This window comes from Panthera leo, chromosome C1 (assembly GCF_018350215.1).
Source record: "Panthera leo isolate Ple1 chromosome C1, P.leo_Ple1_pat1.1, whole genome shotgun sequence".
NCBI classification, from domain to species: Eukaryota; Metazoa; Chordata; class Mammalia; order Carnivora; family Felidae; genus Panthera; species Panthera leo.
In genome coordinates this window covers 24589403-24606323 of record NC_056686.1, presented here as the reverse complement: position 1 = coordinate 24606323, position 16921 = coordinate 24589403, and the positions used below count along the sequence as shown (strand labels likewise).

The 16921-nt window shown below is 52.7% G+C and overlaps 1 non-coding gene across 1 annotated transcript; it reads right to left on the bottom strand.

Annotated features, from left to right (window-relative positions):
- Positions 1-13727: 13727 nt before the first annotated feature.
- TRNAQ-UUG lies at positions 13728-13812 on the bottom strand. Its single transcript has one exon. It is a non-coding gene; the product is annotated as a tRNA-Gln (tRNA).
- Between the last annotated feature and the right edge of the window lie 3109 nt (positions 13813-16921).

Sequence of the window (16921 nt, the reverse complement as noted above, 5' to 3'; positions counted from 1 at the left end):
CACACCACACTGCCACACCTTGGCCAGAAAATGATTCCTCTGCTCTCTTTTGTCTACTTTTCAAGCTCTTACTCAGCCTACAAGTGTCAACTCAAGCGCTACCTTCTCTAGGAAGGCTTCCTGGATTGGCTTCCTTCATACAAACCTCTAATACAGCAATTATCTCATTATATTTAATTGCTCGTCTGTCTCCCTCAGCAGACTGTGAGCTCCTCAAGGGCAAAGACAATGGTTTTTCAAGTCTCTTCACAGCATGGAGCTTTGTAGTCTTAGTAAGCACTTATTGAATGAATGGATTGGCATCCCCGAGGGCTGGGCCTGGGGGAAGCTGGTAGAGCATTCATGGAAATAGGGACATCAAGAAGAGAACCTGATGGGATGCCTGGGTGGCTCAGTTGGTTGAGCACCAGACTCTTGGTTTGGGCTCAGGTCATGATCCCAGGGTTGTGGGATCAAGCCCCAAGTTGACCATGGAGCCTGCTTAAGATTCTCTCTCTCTTCCCTGCTCACACATTTTCTCTCTCTCTCTAAAAGAAAAAGAGAGAGAGAGAACCTGGTGTTTGGGGAGGAAAAGGAAAGGATGAGAGTTTGCTTGGAACCTGAGGCGTCACTAGGACATGCCTGGCAGTTAGGAGTTGGGAGTGAGGTGGGGACGAAAACTGGCCAGGAAGAAAGGATATTAACAGTAATGGAGGGGCGCCTGGCTGGCTCAGTGGGTAGTGAGTGCCTGTGACTGTTGATTTCAGGGTATTGAGTTGGAGCCCCATGTTGGGTGCGGAGATTACTTAAATAAATAAAACCTAAAACAAAACAAAACAGTACTGAATACTTGCTATGTCCCAGACCCAGTGCTGAATGCATTATGGACATTATCCCATTTGATCCCCAAGACATAGGTAATACTAAGCCGTTTGTTGGAGGAGAAAATTGAGGCTCAGAGAATTTATCCAAAGTTACACAGCTAGTAAAGGGCAGAGCCAGGAGTGGAGCACAGATCCATATGAAGTCAAAGTCCATTCCTCGTCCATACACTAGACTAGGAAGGACTGAGCTTATACGACACACATGTTCATGGGGGTGGGGGTGGAGTGGGTGGGAGTAGGAAGCCCAAATGAGAGAGGGAACTGTCCAAGAGATAGGGAAACCAGCAGGGTGATGTCTCAGGCTAAGAAAAGAGCTCCAAGAAGGGCCTCAGCAGTGCCTACTGTTGCTGAGAGATCAGGCTGGGCTGGGTGCAAGATTTGGCAACTAAGAGACAACCTTCCAGACTGCTGCTTCCACGTGCTTCGAGGAGTCAGTAAAAGGACCTGCTGAGTGGGAGGTGAGGAAGTGGAGGTGGTTGGCTGGGAAGAGGAAGAGAGAACAGGGAAGGAAGGGAGCACCCTGTGGGTATGTGGATAGGAGGGTAGGGCAAATGGGTTGGGGCTGGCTTGGAAATATTGGGGAAGGGTTGTGAGCAGGTGGAAGGAGGAGGGGGTGAGCAGGTGAGCATTTCAGGCTGAGCCAGCCACTCTCTACTCAAGGGCACTCTCAACTTCTTCCTCAACATCGTCCCACCCACCCCCATGCCCTCCCCAGCATGGCTTGGCCATGCTATCCTCATTCCTCCTTCTGTCTCCCTCCTCCACTCTGCCCCCACTGCTCCCCTGAGTTTGCTCAGGACCAGCCACCCCGACCTCCAATCTGCTGTCTCACCCTCCCTGGCCCAGCCCGGTGAGGCAGGCAGGGAGGAGTTTCCAGGCAGGAAAGGGCTGAGTCACTGGCCACACATCTGGTCTCAGATCTTGATACCCAGCTGGAAGGGGTAGGAAGGAAGAGGCTCCTCCCTCCCCCTCCCTCCCACAAGCTCTCCTCACGTTGCCTGCTGGGAGGGGCGGGCTGGGAGAGGAGAGCCCCTGCTCTACTAATGACCAGAATTTGCTGGGCTGCTTTACTCACTCTGGATCCTTTACTTCTGTGACCACCTCTTCTGCTCAGAACAGCCCTGAAAAGTAGGGTTTGTCATCTGTGTTTCACAGGTAAGAAGATTCAGAAACAAAGCGGCTTGGGCAGGGCCACACAGATTTGGAGAGCTGGTCTAGCGGTGTCCCCTTCCCATGCTCTGGGCACACAGAAGGGGGTGGTGTTTGGAGACAGTGAAAAAAAGATGCCCAGGGGGTCCGGCACACTAGTGGGTGATCATTGCAAAAGCTAGGCTGGAGGAGGCACTCAGCCCATGCTCCTGCTAAAACGGCCCCTTCCCAAGGGTGCCTGGCTGGCTAAGTGAGACGTGTGTGCAAATCTATATCTTTGGGTTGTGAGTTCGAGCCCCACGTTGGGTGTAGAGATTCCAAAAAAAATTGTTTTTAACTTAAAATCAAACAAATAAAATGGCCCTTTCCCAAAGTCCCAGTGGAGGGAAGACCTTCCTTTCTCCCCCAGGCCCGGCTCTGTCCTTGGCTATTGTTGGCTCAGCTCTGAGCCACCCCTACCTCATTCTTCTGTGTCTTTCCTTCTCTCCTCACTTCATAGGTGGGAGAATCATGCCAGGCCTCTGCACACGTCCCAGGCCGCTCAGAAACCTTCTCTGGGGTGCAGGCTGCTTTTTCACAGCACATTTAGTGTGACCTTGGGCAAGTCATTTCCCCCTAATGGGGCTTCCCACTTCTATTATTCAGAAGAACATGGAAATCAGCACTCTTCCATAGACCCAGACCATCCCTGATATTAACTTTTAATTGATTTAATTGTGTTTACTGTGGCTAGAGTCACAGCTGTGCCACTAGTTATGTGACTTTGGGGCAAATTTTTGGACCTCCCTAAGTCTTGGTTCCTTCCTCCTCTTTTTTTTTTTTTTTTTTTTTTTTTTTTTAATGTTTTTGAGAGAGAGACAGAGTGTGAGTGAGGGAGGAGCAGAGAAAGAGGGAGACACAGAATCCGAAGCAGGCTCCAGGCTCTGAGCTGTCAGCACACAGCCCGATGATATGGGGCTCGAACTCACGAACCGTGAGATCATGACCTGCACTGAAGTTGGACGCTTACCGACTGAGCCACCCAGGCGCCCCTGTTCCTCCCTCTTTAAAATGGGAATAACAGCAATAATACTACCTCCTTCCCAGGGTGATTGTCAGGATTGACTTAGATAATGCCTAACGCAGGAACCACATGGTGTTTAGGGGAAAAAGGCTATTATTTTTTTATTAAAATTTTTTTATATTGGGGCACCTGGGTGGCTCAGTTGCTTGGGCGTCAGATTTCAGCTCAGGTCATGACCTCGCGGTTCCTGAGTTCGAGCCCCGCATGGGGCTCTGTGCCGACAGCTCACAGCCTGGAGCCTGCTTTGGATTCTGTGCCTCCCCCTCTCTCTGCCCCTCCCCTGCTCATTCTCTGTCTCTCCCTCGCTCTCAAAAATAAACATTAAAAAAATTAAAAAAAAAAATTTATATTTATTTTTGAGAGAGACAACGGAGTGCGAACAGAGGAGGGGCAGAAAGAGACACACACACATGCAGAATCTGAAATAGGGTCCAGGCTCTGAGCTGTCAGCACAGAGCCCCAATGCAGGGCTCAAACTCCAGACCAGAGAGATCATGACCTAGGCCGAAGTCAGACACTTAACCGACTGAGCCACCCAGATGCCTCAAACTAGTATTATTATTAAGAGACTTCTGATTACAAAATGAATTCATGCTTAAAGAGAATCTGGAAAATGCAGAAAAGCACAAAGTCATCGATAAAAGTCACCTGCAATTCCACCCAGAGCGACCTTTTAGTGATGATTTTCTTACACGGAGGAGAATTGCCCTCCCTCACCCTCCCAGGGGACTGACCCATGTGCTTCTAGGATGGGCAGGTAGCGTCGGGATGGATATAATCTACATTTCCTGCATCCTCTCTGGGCCTCAATTTCCCTATCTGGAAAGGAAAGGGTTGAACTACTCAGGGAAGACAAATTTATTTACTTGTTTGTTTGTTTATTCATTCACTCATTCATTCATTTATTAGATGTTTATTTATTACTGAGCCACCCAGGCACCCCAAGGGAAGACGAATTTAATTGCACATGCTAACTGCTGCTCAAATGAGTGCGATGCTCAACTAATCATGTCTGCCATGGACACAGAAGGGGGTGGTAATCTGCAGATCCTGTGTAGCCGCGGTGTAGGGTCCAAGAAATCCCTAAGAATCACTTCAGTTTGGGGGCACCTGGGTGGCTCAGTCAGTTAACCATTCGACTCTTGGTCTTACCTTAGGTCTTGATCTCAAGGCTGTGAGTTCAAGCCCCACATTGGGCGTGAAACCTACTTAAAAAAAAAAAAAATCACTTCAGTTTTTAACATTCCAAGAACACTTCCTCTTCTGGTTCTACTCCCTGTTCTAACTCCTGGCTTCCTCTGGGGAATGGGGAGAAAATCCTGGCCTCTTCTCCCACTCCAGGCCTGGAGGTCTAATACCCAAATAGCTCCCATGTAACATTCTGCATTGTTGTACCTTCTGTTTAGAGCCCAGCTAGGATTCTCCTCAAGTCAGACTCTGAGCAGGAGAGGGAGGAGAGTTTTGAGTTTTTCCTCACTAAAAAGGAAGTATGCAAAATAGCCATTCCTCACCAGCCCAGGCTTGGACATTTGAATATTGTAAGATCCTGGGGTGCCTGGGTGGCTCAGCTGGTTAAGTGTCAGACTTAACAGCTCAGGTCATGATCTCACCGTTCACCAGCTCAGGCCCCGCATCAGGCTCTGTGTTGATCAGAGCCTGGAGCCTGCTTTGGACTCTGTGTCTCCCTCTCTCTCTGCCCCAGCCCCTCCCCTGCTTGTGCTATGTCTCTCGGTCTCTCTCAAAAATAAACATAAAAAAATATGTATATATTAAATGATCCTTTAGCAGCCCCTTCAGGTTTTTAGACAATAGAACCTGAATGGATGGGCCCAGGGGTAATCCAGCCCTCCTTGCTGGTGAGAAAGAAAGGGCAGTGCCTGAAACACTCATGTGAAAGATTTAAAACTGGCTTTATTTCTGGTATGACAGCTATGTGAGGAGGACCTGAACTCAGTAAGGGGACAGAGACCCAGAAAGAGCTAGGGACTCTCTAGGGATAGGGGCTGACTCAGTCAAGGGGGAGGGCCTCTGTAAAAGGGATGGTGACTCAGGGATGAGGAGGGTGTTGGGGAGGGGGCAGAAGGGAAGGAGTTTCCTGAGAAGTCTCAGGAATCTGCTATGTGGTCCCAGTGCTCATCCTTTTCTTCCCCTCCCAGTTCTGGAAGCTTGCCAAGGGTTGTAACCTGAGGGGCAAGAAGGAGCAGTCCTCGAGATCCCGGGATAGGGCCATCCCAGGATTCCAAATGCCTTGCTAGAAGTTGCTTCCAGCCTACAGAATCCCAGAGGTAGGAGGAAGCTCCCAGGAAGGTCTCCCTTGCCCTCCATGGCCCCAGGCCATTCCTTGCCTCTCTCTGGCTGGCTGCCCAGGGACTCACTCCCAGCCCTGGCTTCCTAGCCCCTACGGCCTCACAGTCTGGTGCTCAGGACTGTGGTATTGCCTGTCTGGGTCCCTTCCTGGCAGACACAGGTCTCCAGCTTCCCTCCAACTGTTCGGAGGAGTGCCTGGCACCAAGGTGCCCAGCCATGTCCCTCACAGTCATGTTAACTATAGACCCCAGGGTAGGCTCAGGGGCCTGAGCCACGTTAAGAAGGGATCATTGAGTTAATTTCCCTAGAGCCTTATGTACCCATTTCTTTTACCTCAAGCCCTCACTGAACTGCTGTCCTCTCACTGAACCCCCATCATCTCACTGGCCCCCACCCCCTCACTGATTCCCTATCTCCCTAACCTAACCTTATTTGTCAACCTCCAGTTCCCAGATGGGACACTGAAAGTGCAGCCCTGGGACCTGTGTCATGCCCACGTGGTCTCTGGCCATAGCCAAACCAGCCACATCCTGTCTTCATGGTCCAGGGAGCAGGTCGTGAGATAGAGGAGCTAGAGGCAAAGGGATCAGTAACAGCCTGGAAGGAGAGCCCAGCTAAGGGCCTTCTCGGTCAGCTTCCACAGCGGCTCTGGGCCTGCTCCGCCAGCGGAACGAATGCTGAGATGATGCTGTAGGCAGAGAGGCAGTTCACCCTTTGGCTGGCCAGGACCCAAGCCAGGGACTGGAACACAAGAGCAGGCATTGGTCCCTCCCTGATCCCCTGAACAAGAGCTGCACTGTGCACACCCCTCCCATTCCCCTACCCCGCCCCTCAGGCCAGGACAAGGTCAGGCAGGGCCACCCATGGAGGCCGGAAACAGGAGGACAGCCAGGCGGCAAGGAACAAGGGAGAGAGGCTTTGAGTTCCAGGATCAGGGATACACAGACAGACCTGCGGGCAGAGAGAGTCTGGGGTGGCAGGGGTGGCCACCAGGTGTTCCAAATGTGTCCAGGACACAGAGGAGCAGACCCATGTGAGAGAGACCCAAGCCCATAGGTGCAGCAGCAGGGAGGTTGATTGATTCTGGAGATAAGGATGACCCTGGACAAGGACACGGGATTCACAGGCCCCACTGCACAGCCACAGCCTTCAGCAGAGCCCCAAGGCTCCTTGGCTGACCTCATTCACTTGTCCATCAACTGAGTCACGGCAACTCAACACTGCCAGCCCCGTGTTGGGCACTAGGGGGAAAGAAGTGAAAAGGCACTGCCCCCAGCTTCATGCAAGCAGCTGAACCCAGGATCTAGATTTAAGGGGGTTGTTTATGGGGCATCTGGGTGACTCAGTCGGTTAAGTGTCCGACTTTGGCTCAGGTCATGATCTCACAGCTCGTGAGTTCGAGCTCCGCATCAGGGTTTGTGCTGACAGCTCAGAGCGGGGAGTCTGCTTCCGATTCTGTGTCTCCCCTTTTCTCTGCTCCTCCCCTGCTCACACTTTCTCTCTCTCAAAAATAAATAAACATAAAAAAAAAAAGGAAGGGAGCTGTTTATGCTTTAAGGGCCTGCCTTGCCCATAGTCCTCTCTAAGGGTCTCTCAGGTCATCACACTCTGAACCAAGTGACCTAACTGCCCTGCCAGTTAAGTGGACCAGAGGTGGCCAGTGGCCCCTGAAGTGGTCTGGCTGAAACTGCCCTCCAGGAATCAGACTCACTGATTTGGGGAGTGAGGGAAAGAAGGCTGGGAACGGGATCGTTTCATCAGGAGCTCAGGAACAAGCACAGCAATGACATGAGGCAGGAAGAACATCAGTGGAGGCCCTGGACGATGGAGCCTCTGTGACCAACGGTGTCAAATGTGGGAGTATCGGGCACCTGCAGCCAAGGCAAAGACCAGGTGTCCGGGTCAGTGGACCTGTTCTGCTTCCTGAACACCCGTGGGGACACTGTGAAGCGGGGACATGAGGGGCACCCGCCCTGTCCTCCTCAATTCCCCAAATAGCCTTGCCGTTGAGCTGTCTCCTCAAGCACTTGCCTAAGCATTTCTCTGGTGCTTGTCATCCAGAGGAGCCAAAGGAGCATCGTCTCTCACATCCCTGCCTCTCTGGCCTCCTCCCGGCCAAGCCAGCCCTGCGATCCAGAGGAAGCCACATCTGGTAGCAAGAGCCCTGGACTTCAGTCCACAGATGAGATTCAAGTCCCGCTTTCACCACATACGCGTCTCTCGGAGCCCCTGCTTCCTCATCAGAAATGGGAGTGGTGCCTGCTGCCCCAGGGGCTGTTGGGAGAATGAAAGGAGATGGTGGATGACAAGAGGCCGCTCCAGCCTCCCCAACCTTCACGCTCCCTCTGGGCCCAGGACTTCCATCCCTCTGGGACCCCAAGCTCCAACCAGACTCCCTCAACCAGCTGGGTTGGGGGCTCTAGCCACCTCTCCTAGAGCCTGGGGTTTTGATCTAGAAGAGAAGCCTCTGGGGGACAAAGGTCAGAGGCATTGTGGCATTTCAAACACTTGTGACCAGCCAGTGGGGAGGCTGCTCAAGTCTGGGTCCGCTTGGTCACATTTTCTGTCACATTTTCTGTCACATTTTCTGTCAACCCAGTGCCTCAGTCCAGGGGAAGAGGCCCCAGGCAGGGAGCTGGACTCTGGTTAGAACAGGAAGTCCTATCAGGCTCTTGTTGGGACTCACATGAGACTGTGTCACCTCAGCTCTCGGTGTGATGCTGCATAGGAACTGTCTCGAGCCACCTTTCCTCATTTCGACCCATATCTCATCATCTTTCTGCCTTTCTTGCGAGGACTAGTGGCCAGTCAGCCTGGTTGGCGCCCCCACCCAGTAACATGAGCTCTGGAGCTAGAGAGCTAGAGAGATCTGGGTTCAAACCCTAGCTCAGCTGCTTCCTAACTGTGTGACCCCGGACAAGCTGTCTCGCCTCTCTGAGCAAGACGGGAGTGACCAACATGACAGCATGGGAAGGGCCAAGCAAGTGGCTGGAGGGTTCCCCGAATGTCAGTTCCCTTTCTCCTTCCCAGGTCCAGGGCCCTGGGCTGGGGCCATCGGTGGGGCTGCAGGAGGCCGGGGGCCCCACCCTGAGCTTTAGGAATCATGGGATTAAACACATGTGCCCACTATGTGACCTCCAGCAGGTCACTGCAGTGCTTTGAGCCTGTTCTCATGTCAAGTGAAAGATCACTAGAACATGCATGGCTAGAACTAGGTCCCCCTTGTCTGGTCGCAGAAGGCTGCCTGGAAGAAAGGACTGAGACTCCCTTTGAGTGGGAGGAGAGCAAACTGGGCAAGAGGGGGACTGCCCTTGAAGGCAGGAGGCCTGGGGCGGGGGCAAGGATAGCAGGGAGGTGAGTCACCAGGAAGTCGGGGGCGGGGGACTGGGCTGTTCTGAAGGTTGGGCAGGCTCTGTGCTTCCATGGGTCAGGGGTCAGCTGGAGGGGTCTGCTAGATGTGGACGCAAAGGCTCACACCTATCCCAGAGGACTCTGCTAGCGACGACACACAGTCACACACACACTTGTCCACGTGGTCACGCAAAGGCACTCTGGAAACACTCAAACAGGTCCACACACTCCTGTACACTCAGGGACATCCACAGTCACCCACAGGCACAAAGACACACACAAGAGACATTCACCAACGCATCCACATGCCTTTTACACTCAAGTATATCCACACACACGCACACATTCAGACATATTCACGCACGCTCCTGCACACCACATCCACAGACAGAAGGGCAAACGCACAGGCGCACGCACTTGGACCCCCAGGTGCACTCACACAGACACCGAAAGGGACACACTCAGACACAATCATACTCACTCCTGCACACCCAGGGCCACTCCCACAGGCACAATGGCAGCCGCAAAGACGTGCACACCATTCACACACTCTTGCACACCAGCGTGTACACTTGAGTCAAAGGCATGCACCTATTGTGTACCTGCTCCTGTACACTCTGGAACATTCAAACATCATACACACAGGCTAGTACCGTCGGGTAGACTCACGCGGAGCCTCCCTCACCCACCTCTCCAGCCATTCCCCCAATCGGCAGCCAACTGGGCTCAGCCCTCTCTCCCCACCCACTTCCCACCGTCCTCTGGGGCCTCCGGGGCCTCCCTCCGGAACTGGGGGAGGGGACGGGGCGGGGCTCGCCCTGCTGATGTGGCAGCTCGCTCACCTGCGCCCGGGCTGCACCCTGGCCAAGAAAGGCTTAATGGAGCGGGAATCCCAAGCGCTGACCCCATCCGGTCTCTGCCCTGGTTCTCAGATGCGGAAAGTGAGGCCCTCAGAGGGGGGTCAGATGGTGAACAGGACTCGAATCCTGGACTCCAGTGCCAGGAGCCCAGTGGGGAGGGGATGCTCGTGCTGGGCACCGGGACCAGGAAGACTGGGCTCCAGGCCTTCCTCCTGCCTGCTCTGGCTGGCTGCCTGTGGATCCTGCCCCTCCTCGGTGTTCCCAGTCTCCCCAGCTGTCATTCCCGTCCTCTGGTCCTTAGGCGCTGTTTGTCTCCACAGCCGGTACCACGGTCCAAGCCAGAAACCTGGCCACGTGAGGCATGCACGGAAAGTCACTGCTTCCTGTCAAATAGATCTCCCCAGTGTTCCTCAAACCTGGACAGGAGGCCGCTGTGCAAGGGGGAAGCCCAGCTTTGCTACTTCCCAGCTATGTGACTTAGGGCAAGTCACTTGCTGCCTGAGCCTCAGTTTCCTAGCTGTAATATAAATGGGGTGATGGTCTCCCAAGAGTGGATTGGCGAGGGAATTAAGGAACATAATAGAGGCAGCATGTGCCAGGCCCAGGCCCAGGGACTCTGGACAGGTTTGGGGAGTGAATGGAAGACTTCTGATGGGATTACCAGGACAACTGACCCAAGCCCTCTTACTCCCCACTGGAGCCTCACTGATCCTGCTGATGTGCAGTGTGGTCTGCTGTTAGGTTTGCCGCTGCTTCCAAAGCCCCAGCAGCCCCACCCAGCCCTAATCATTGTACCCTGGTGGGAGGAAGGCCTGGCTGGTGGGCAGGTGGCAGGGGTGGAGAGGGGTCAGGGAGAGTCAGCCATGCTCCTGGGAGCCACCAGTCTGATAGGGGAGATCCAGCTCAGCTCTGCTCCTGCAGCTTAATCAGATCCCATTCTGTCTTTGGGTCTCCAAGCCTCATTAGTGGGGGAGATACTGCCCTTGCCCCAAGGATTCCCAGTTGGCCGTGGGAGACAGACTATTCCAAGAGCTCTCAGGCTGGTGGGGAAGAGACTCCCTGGCCCAGCGCCCCAGACTAGTTGGGGAGATATAACACTTCCCTTGGGATTCCCAGTCTGATGGGGGGCAGGCTACCAGGCTGGTCAAGGAGACACGACATTGTTCTCAGGGACCTCAAGTCACAAAAGAAGAAAGTGAACACATACGTAGGATACAAAGGTACGTAAACACAGAAAAGCAGAAATGAGCAATAGACGAATTCAGCTTTGTGCATATGTCTCTTGCGTACGATTCTTTGTGGCTGTGCGTGCATGTGACTCTGTGTGTGACTGTTGCCTCTGAGTATGTGCTTCTGTTGCCGTGACTGTGCACATACCTCTGAGCTGAGGCTGCTGAGGAGGCTCAGTGAGTGGACCCAGCTGGGCCGAATCACTCATTCCCTGGACATGCATTTACTGAGCGTGCACTGTGTTCCAGCACTGGGCTAGGCCTTGTCGTACCATGGAGACCCCGACAGGGTTCCTGCTGAACCTTGATGGCTCCTGCTTTCAGGGCATCACTATGTAATGGGGGTAGACGGAACATTTAAACAAGCAATTCTTTTATGCTGTGACCTGTTTAGAGGAAGTACAGGGGGCAGCAGCAACATAGGGGAGGGGGACTTCCTAGAAGGTGGGATATTTAAGCTGTGCCCTGAGTCACAGGCATTAGGGCTGGGGAAAGGGCTTGCAGGTAGAGGGAACAGCATATGCAAAGGGTGCTGACCTGGGGGGAGAGAACCCAGGAAAGATTTCTTGGAAGAGATGACTGGATGGGTTTTTGGGTTTTAGAAGAGCTAGGCAGGCAAGAGGAGGGCCGTAGCTTCAGTTGGAGGGTTGGGGTGGGGTGTCGTGGGAGTAGCCAGGGGACATTTTCTGGCCAGAATCTGCACCTGGGGATGGAAGGACAGTGTCCAGAGGAGCCTGGGGGTTTGAGGGGAAGGGGCAACTCCAAGGAGAGGAGATGCTGCTGGGTGGTGGGTTTAGGGATGAAATCCTGGACTGGTCTCTGGGTTGTGCGAGGAGAGAGAGAAAGAGAGAGAGAGAGAGAGAGAGAGGGAGAGGGAGAGAGAGTACACCAGGGAGGCCAAGGGAGCCTGGTAAAAGCCTCCCTCCTCCCCGTGGACCCTCAGTTTGTAAAGGGAGTGTAACAATAGCTCCTTCACAGGGAAGAGGTAAGGCTTACAGTAAATGCGCTTGCCCAAGTTGCTCTCAGTGAGCTCTCTAGAAGTTCATTTATTCCTCCCGAGAACTATATTATTATACTTTCCCTTTTGGAAGCTGAGGAAGCAGGTGCAGAGAGGCCCAAGGTTGCAGAGCACAGGGTGAGAGAGAGCGGGCTGGGTTGGAACCTGGTCTGAGTCTAAACCTGGCTTGTTCCCTGGAGTCCCACAGCCTCCAGCACGCAAAAACGCCTCTTAAATCGGTAACCACTAGTTACCAGTGGATCTGGTGCTATTACTATTATTGTTGTTTATTGTTACTTATGACCTTGATGCCAAAAACATTTTGATTCAGCTGGGGTTCGGACCTCCCTGCCACCCGCGCGCCCTCATCCCCCAAAGCTCCGGGCCCAGGCGACCCGGCGCGGCCGCTGTGGGAACAGCCACCCCAGAGACCCGGGGTCGGTGTGGTGGCACCCCCTGGAGGCAGCGCTCGGAATCGCCGCAAGAACCCGACCCTTAAGCGCAGGTCCCCTGTGGGCGCTCAGCACCAGACTGAAGACCCCCAGACAGCAGCTCCCGCGCGGGGAGGAAGGAGGAAATAAAGACGACATTTACCAAGCGACTCTTGTGTACTGGGCAAGGTGCTAGGCATTTCCTCTCCATTTGCTTGTGGCACACCCACTCAACCTCATTTTCCAGCAGTGGAAGCTGAGGTTTGGAGAAGTTATAACAACCAGGGATGCAGAACTGGATTTGAATCCAAGTCTGTGCCACACCTGGGCTCCTCCTGGGTAAGTATGAAGAGGAAAAGGCCACCGGACACTCACTGGACTCTAAGATCAGCCTCAGGAGGTCACGCATAGTGACAATGATGATGATAAAAAGTAATTCAAGTCATTAATTGAGGCAGTATTCGGAATTGGACTGCCACCTTTTTCTGCCTGTGTGACTTTAGTCAACTAAGTTGCTAACCAATCTGAGCCTCAGATTTACCATTAGTAAATGAGCTTAATTACAGGCCTTCTGTTTGGGGCTGTCATTTTGAGATCCTTTGCAATAATGGAGATAAAATGTTTAGCTTAGCACCTGGCCTGTAGTAGGTGCTCAGGAAAACAACTAATATAATTTACTCATTTGGCCATTATTTACTGAAAACCTAGGGGGCTAAGGGATGCAACAACAAAGAAATATAGAGGGGTGCCTGGGTAGCTCAGTCGATTAAGCATCCGACTCTTGGTTTCGGCTCAGGTAATGGTCTCATGGTTTGTGAGTTCAAGCCCCACATCAGGCTCTGTGCTGATGGTGCAGAGCCTGCTTGGAATTCTCTCTCTCTCCCTCTCTCTCTGCCCCTCCTACTTTCTCTCTCTTTCTCTCTCTCAAAATAAATAAATAAACGTAAAACAAAGAAAGATATTGTTTTGCTTTATTATTTAAAAAAAAAATTTTAAATGTTTTATTTAGTTTTGACTGAGAGAGAGATAGAGCATGAGCAGGGGAGGGACAAAGAGAGAGGGAGACACAGAATCCGAAGCAGGCTCCAGGCTCTGAGCTGTCAGCACAGAGCCTGATGTGGGGCTCGAACTCACGGACCGCAAGATCATGACCTGAGCCAAAGTCAGACACTCAACAGACTGAGCCACCCAGGTGCCCCAATATTGTTTTGCTTTAATGACTTCCTTGTCTCTATGTTCCTAGGATCTAGAACATTGCCTGGCTTAATAAATGTTGAAATGAATGAACGAATAAAGGAATAAATCAATGAATGAATGACATACTGCAGTAAGTCAGTCCTTGGTTGTAGTTTTGGGGAGAGTAAGAGGGAGAAATGCGAGTTTTTTAAGACAGAGAGAGAGCATGAACAGGGGAGGGTCAGAGAAAGAGGGAGACACAGAATCTGAAAAGGCTCCAGGCTCTGAGCTGTCAGCACAGAGCCTGACGCGGGGCTTGAACCCACGGACCTCGAGATCATGACCTGAGCCAAAGTCAGACGCTCAACCGACTGAGCCACCCAGGCGCCCCGAAAGGCGAGTTTTTTAAATAATAGTTAATATTTCTTGGGCACTTAGAATGCATCCAGTACCAGACTAAATGCTTTTTGTGTTCTCAATTCATCCTCACAGCAAACACATCAGGTAAAAAATATTATCTGGTTTTACAGAGACGAAAACAATCTGTGAGGTAGAGTGCCTTTCCTAAGGTCCCACAGTGACTAATTGCAGAGGCAGGTTTTAGGCTTGGATTTGTCCCTGGGCTCCCTTGAAGCAGTGGGCTCCTCCTATCCTCCTCCCACCTCTAGATGGGAGCTCTTGGCACACAGAAACTCAGCAGAATGGCCTCTACCTGCACCAGTAATAATGGGGAATGTGCTACTCTCAGCTTTTGGAGCAAGTTCACTCCACCCGCTCGTGTGTTGAACCTCACATTTGACTGCTTTCCACAACAGTCCTGTGAAGAGGATATTAACTGACCGTTTCACGGACAGAGAACTGAGGTTCAGCGAGGTTGGCTTCCCAAGGTCGCAGAGGCACGCTCTGGAGTGTGGCGGAGGCTGCTGCCAAGACTCCACCCCCTCTGCGGCCCCCTCGTGCCGCTCTCTACTTCCAAGCTCCTCCCTCTGCCAGTCAGGCCTCCTCCCCTTCCTCCACTGTCAGCCCCCTCGCTGCCCCGTCCTCTTGGCCAAGGTAACTACCGGCCTAAGCCTGAGTAAGGTGAGCTAAGAGGGACCTCTTGGGTTGGGCTCCTGCCCAAGGTGGTGGCCAGGAGGTCACTGTTCACCTAGGATGGAATTTTGATCAGTTTACAACTTTTCTGATTCTGGTTTTGGTTGGGAATTTAGAAAGAAGGGCTTCCTGGATTCTCTGCCAAGGAAGGGCTCATCTTCCTTCGGTTTAGTTCTTTTTTTAATTTTTTAATGTTTATTTTTGAGGGAAAGACAGAGCATGAGCGGGGGAGGGGCAGAGAGAGAGAGAGGGAGACACAGAATCTGAAGCAGGCTCCGGGCTCTGAGCCGTTAGTACAGAGCCCTATGCGAGGCTTGAACTCTTGTGAGGCAAGATCATGACCTGAGCTGAAGTCAGATGCTTAACCTGGTGAGCCACCCAGGTGCCCCGGTTTAGTTCTTACCTTAGGGGTCTCAGCAGGAGAAAGGGAACACAAAGCTTCAAATGGAAGAGTGTTTAATGAAGGAACTATTCACAGAGGTGTGGGCAGGAATGGTGAAGCACCCTGGGGCTCATAACTGAGGGATGGTATCCACCCCCCCCACCCCCCCCCCACCCCCCCAAGGACCTGACAGGCAAGAGGAGAGAACCTTGTTAATGAACCTGGTGAGCGCGTTGTACCCATGGGTGCAGGCTGCCGCACAGGAGCTGTGGCTCTCTGTGGAGGAACATAGTAACTGCCAAAATCACAGAGGGAGGTGGATGTTAGAAATATCTCAGTCTAACTCCCCTCCTTCGCACTGATCTTAGACACTGTCAGTGTCTCCTATTAGCCAAACTCCACCTGAAACTGTAAGGCAAGGGGGCCAGGTAAGACTGTCAGCCAGAGTCGGCCCCAGAGCAGAGAGGCATGGAGGGTGGTGGTTAGGCAAAGAGCAGCCAGCCCAGGGCCTTCTCGGCTCTTTCTGGACTTGGCTTTGTAAAGGGGCCGAGAAACAGAGTGGCTATGCCCGTCTTTCAAAGAAGCCTGTGCCGGACATCAGCACCCTTTCTCCTCCTTCCAGGTCCAGGTTACTCTGTTTGTGAGGTTGTCCTACTCCTGGAGTTCATCTGTCCCATCCCTGGCTTCCCTGGTTTTCAGTGCCTAGCACACCACTCAGCAACCCGAGTCGGGCATTATTCTCTGCATGGGTTTGTCTCCCCAGACAACAGTTCTTGCATCCGTTACACTGTGAGCTCTTTGCAGGCAGGGGCCTGGGCCAAATTAGGCCGTTTGCCCTGACACAGGCCCTCGCACAGGCCGAATGCCGCCGTATGCCAAGTGAAGTGAGTCCCGTGTCGTCACATACCTCTCTCAGCCTTAGTATGTGCAATCTGAGCACATGTGAATGTCTGTTTCCCTAAGTACACAGGGGCTTCTTGGTGGTGAGCAGCAGAGGCTTTTTTTTTTTTTTTTTTGAGATCCTATTATGTACCAGGCCCTGTGCTGGGTCTTGGGGACACAGCAGGGGACAAGACAACGCAAAGTCCCTGCTCTCATGGGGCTTCCATTCTAGTGGGGAAAGCGGAAAAGGAAGGAATGGAAAAGAAACAACATTATTTCAGATGTAATCCGTGCTGTACAGAAAATAAGGCAGTGGGATAAATAGTAACTTGATAGACATTTATGCTGGGGGGCGGGGACATCAGGGAAGGGTTTTCTGAGGCGATGGCATGTAGGCAGAGACCCAAAGAAGAGTAGAAGCTGGGATGTGAAGGACGTTCGACAAGACAAGTGGGAACAGCATAAACTAAGGTATGCAGGTGGAAGTGCTTCTGGGACCCTGAGAGATTTGGGGTTGCAGCCTAAGGAAGGCTTTAGGGAAGGTTAGAAGGGGTGAGGAATTCGGCTTTGGGGACAGCCCAGGGCCAGCTCCTGGCTGGGCGGGGGCGGGTGTTGGAGGGGAAGGGATAGCCCTTCTTAAGGCCACCCTTGCTGCCTGTTGCCTAGCACCTACAGCAAATAGTGCTGCCGCAGGCCTCACCCTGGCTCCCTCAGCTCCTCTCTGAGTGGCAGCAGCTGTCAAATGACCAGCAGCTGAGGCTTTGCCAACCTCCTCCTCTGGAATATTTTAGGGGTAAGTCAGAAAATGACCAGCCGCCTCCTTAAAACCCGGCTTTTTCTAATGCATGCCTTACAAGGGTGTATTTGGCTACCCTGGGTGTTAATCTCTCACCCCCTTGCATTAGACAGAGAGATATAAATACACAGCCACAGGCGTCACCCTCAGATACACAGATTAGTGAACCTGTCGGCAGGCCCCGGGTCACACACAGAGGACACGCCAGGCATGGCCCTGTGAGCACCCACTCCCATACTAACACGCATCAGCCCTAGTCCCTCGAGGGCACACAATCACTCGCAGGCCCATACACGTGCCCCACAACACAGTCACAACAGTCCACAACCGCGGATCCCCACGC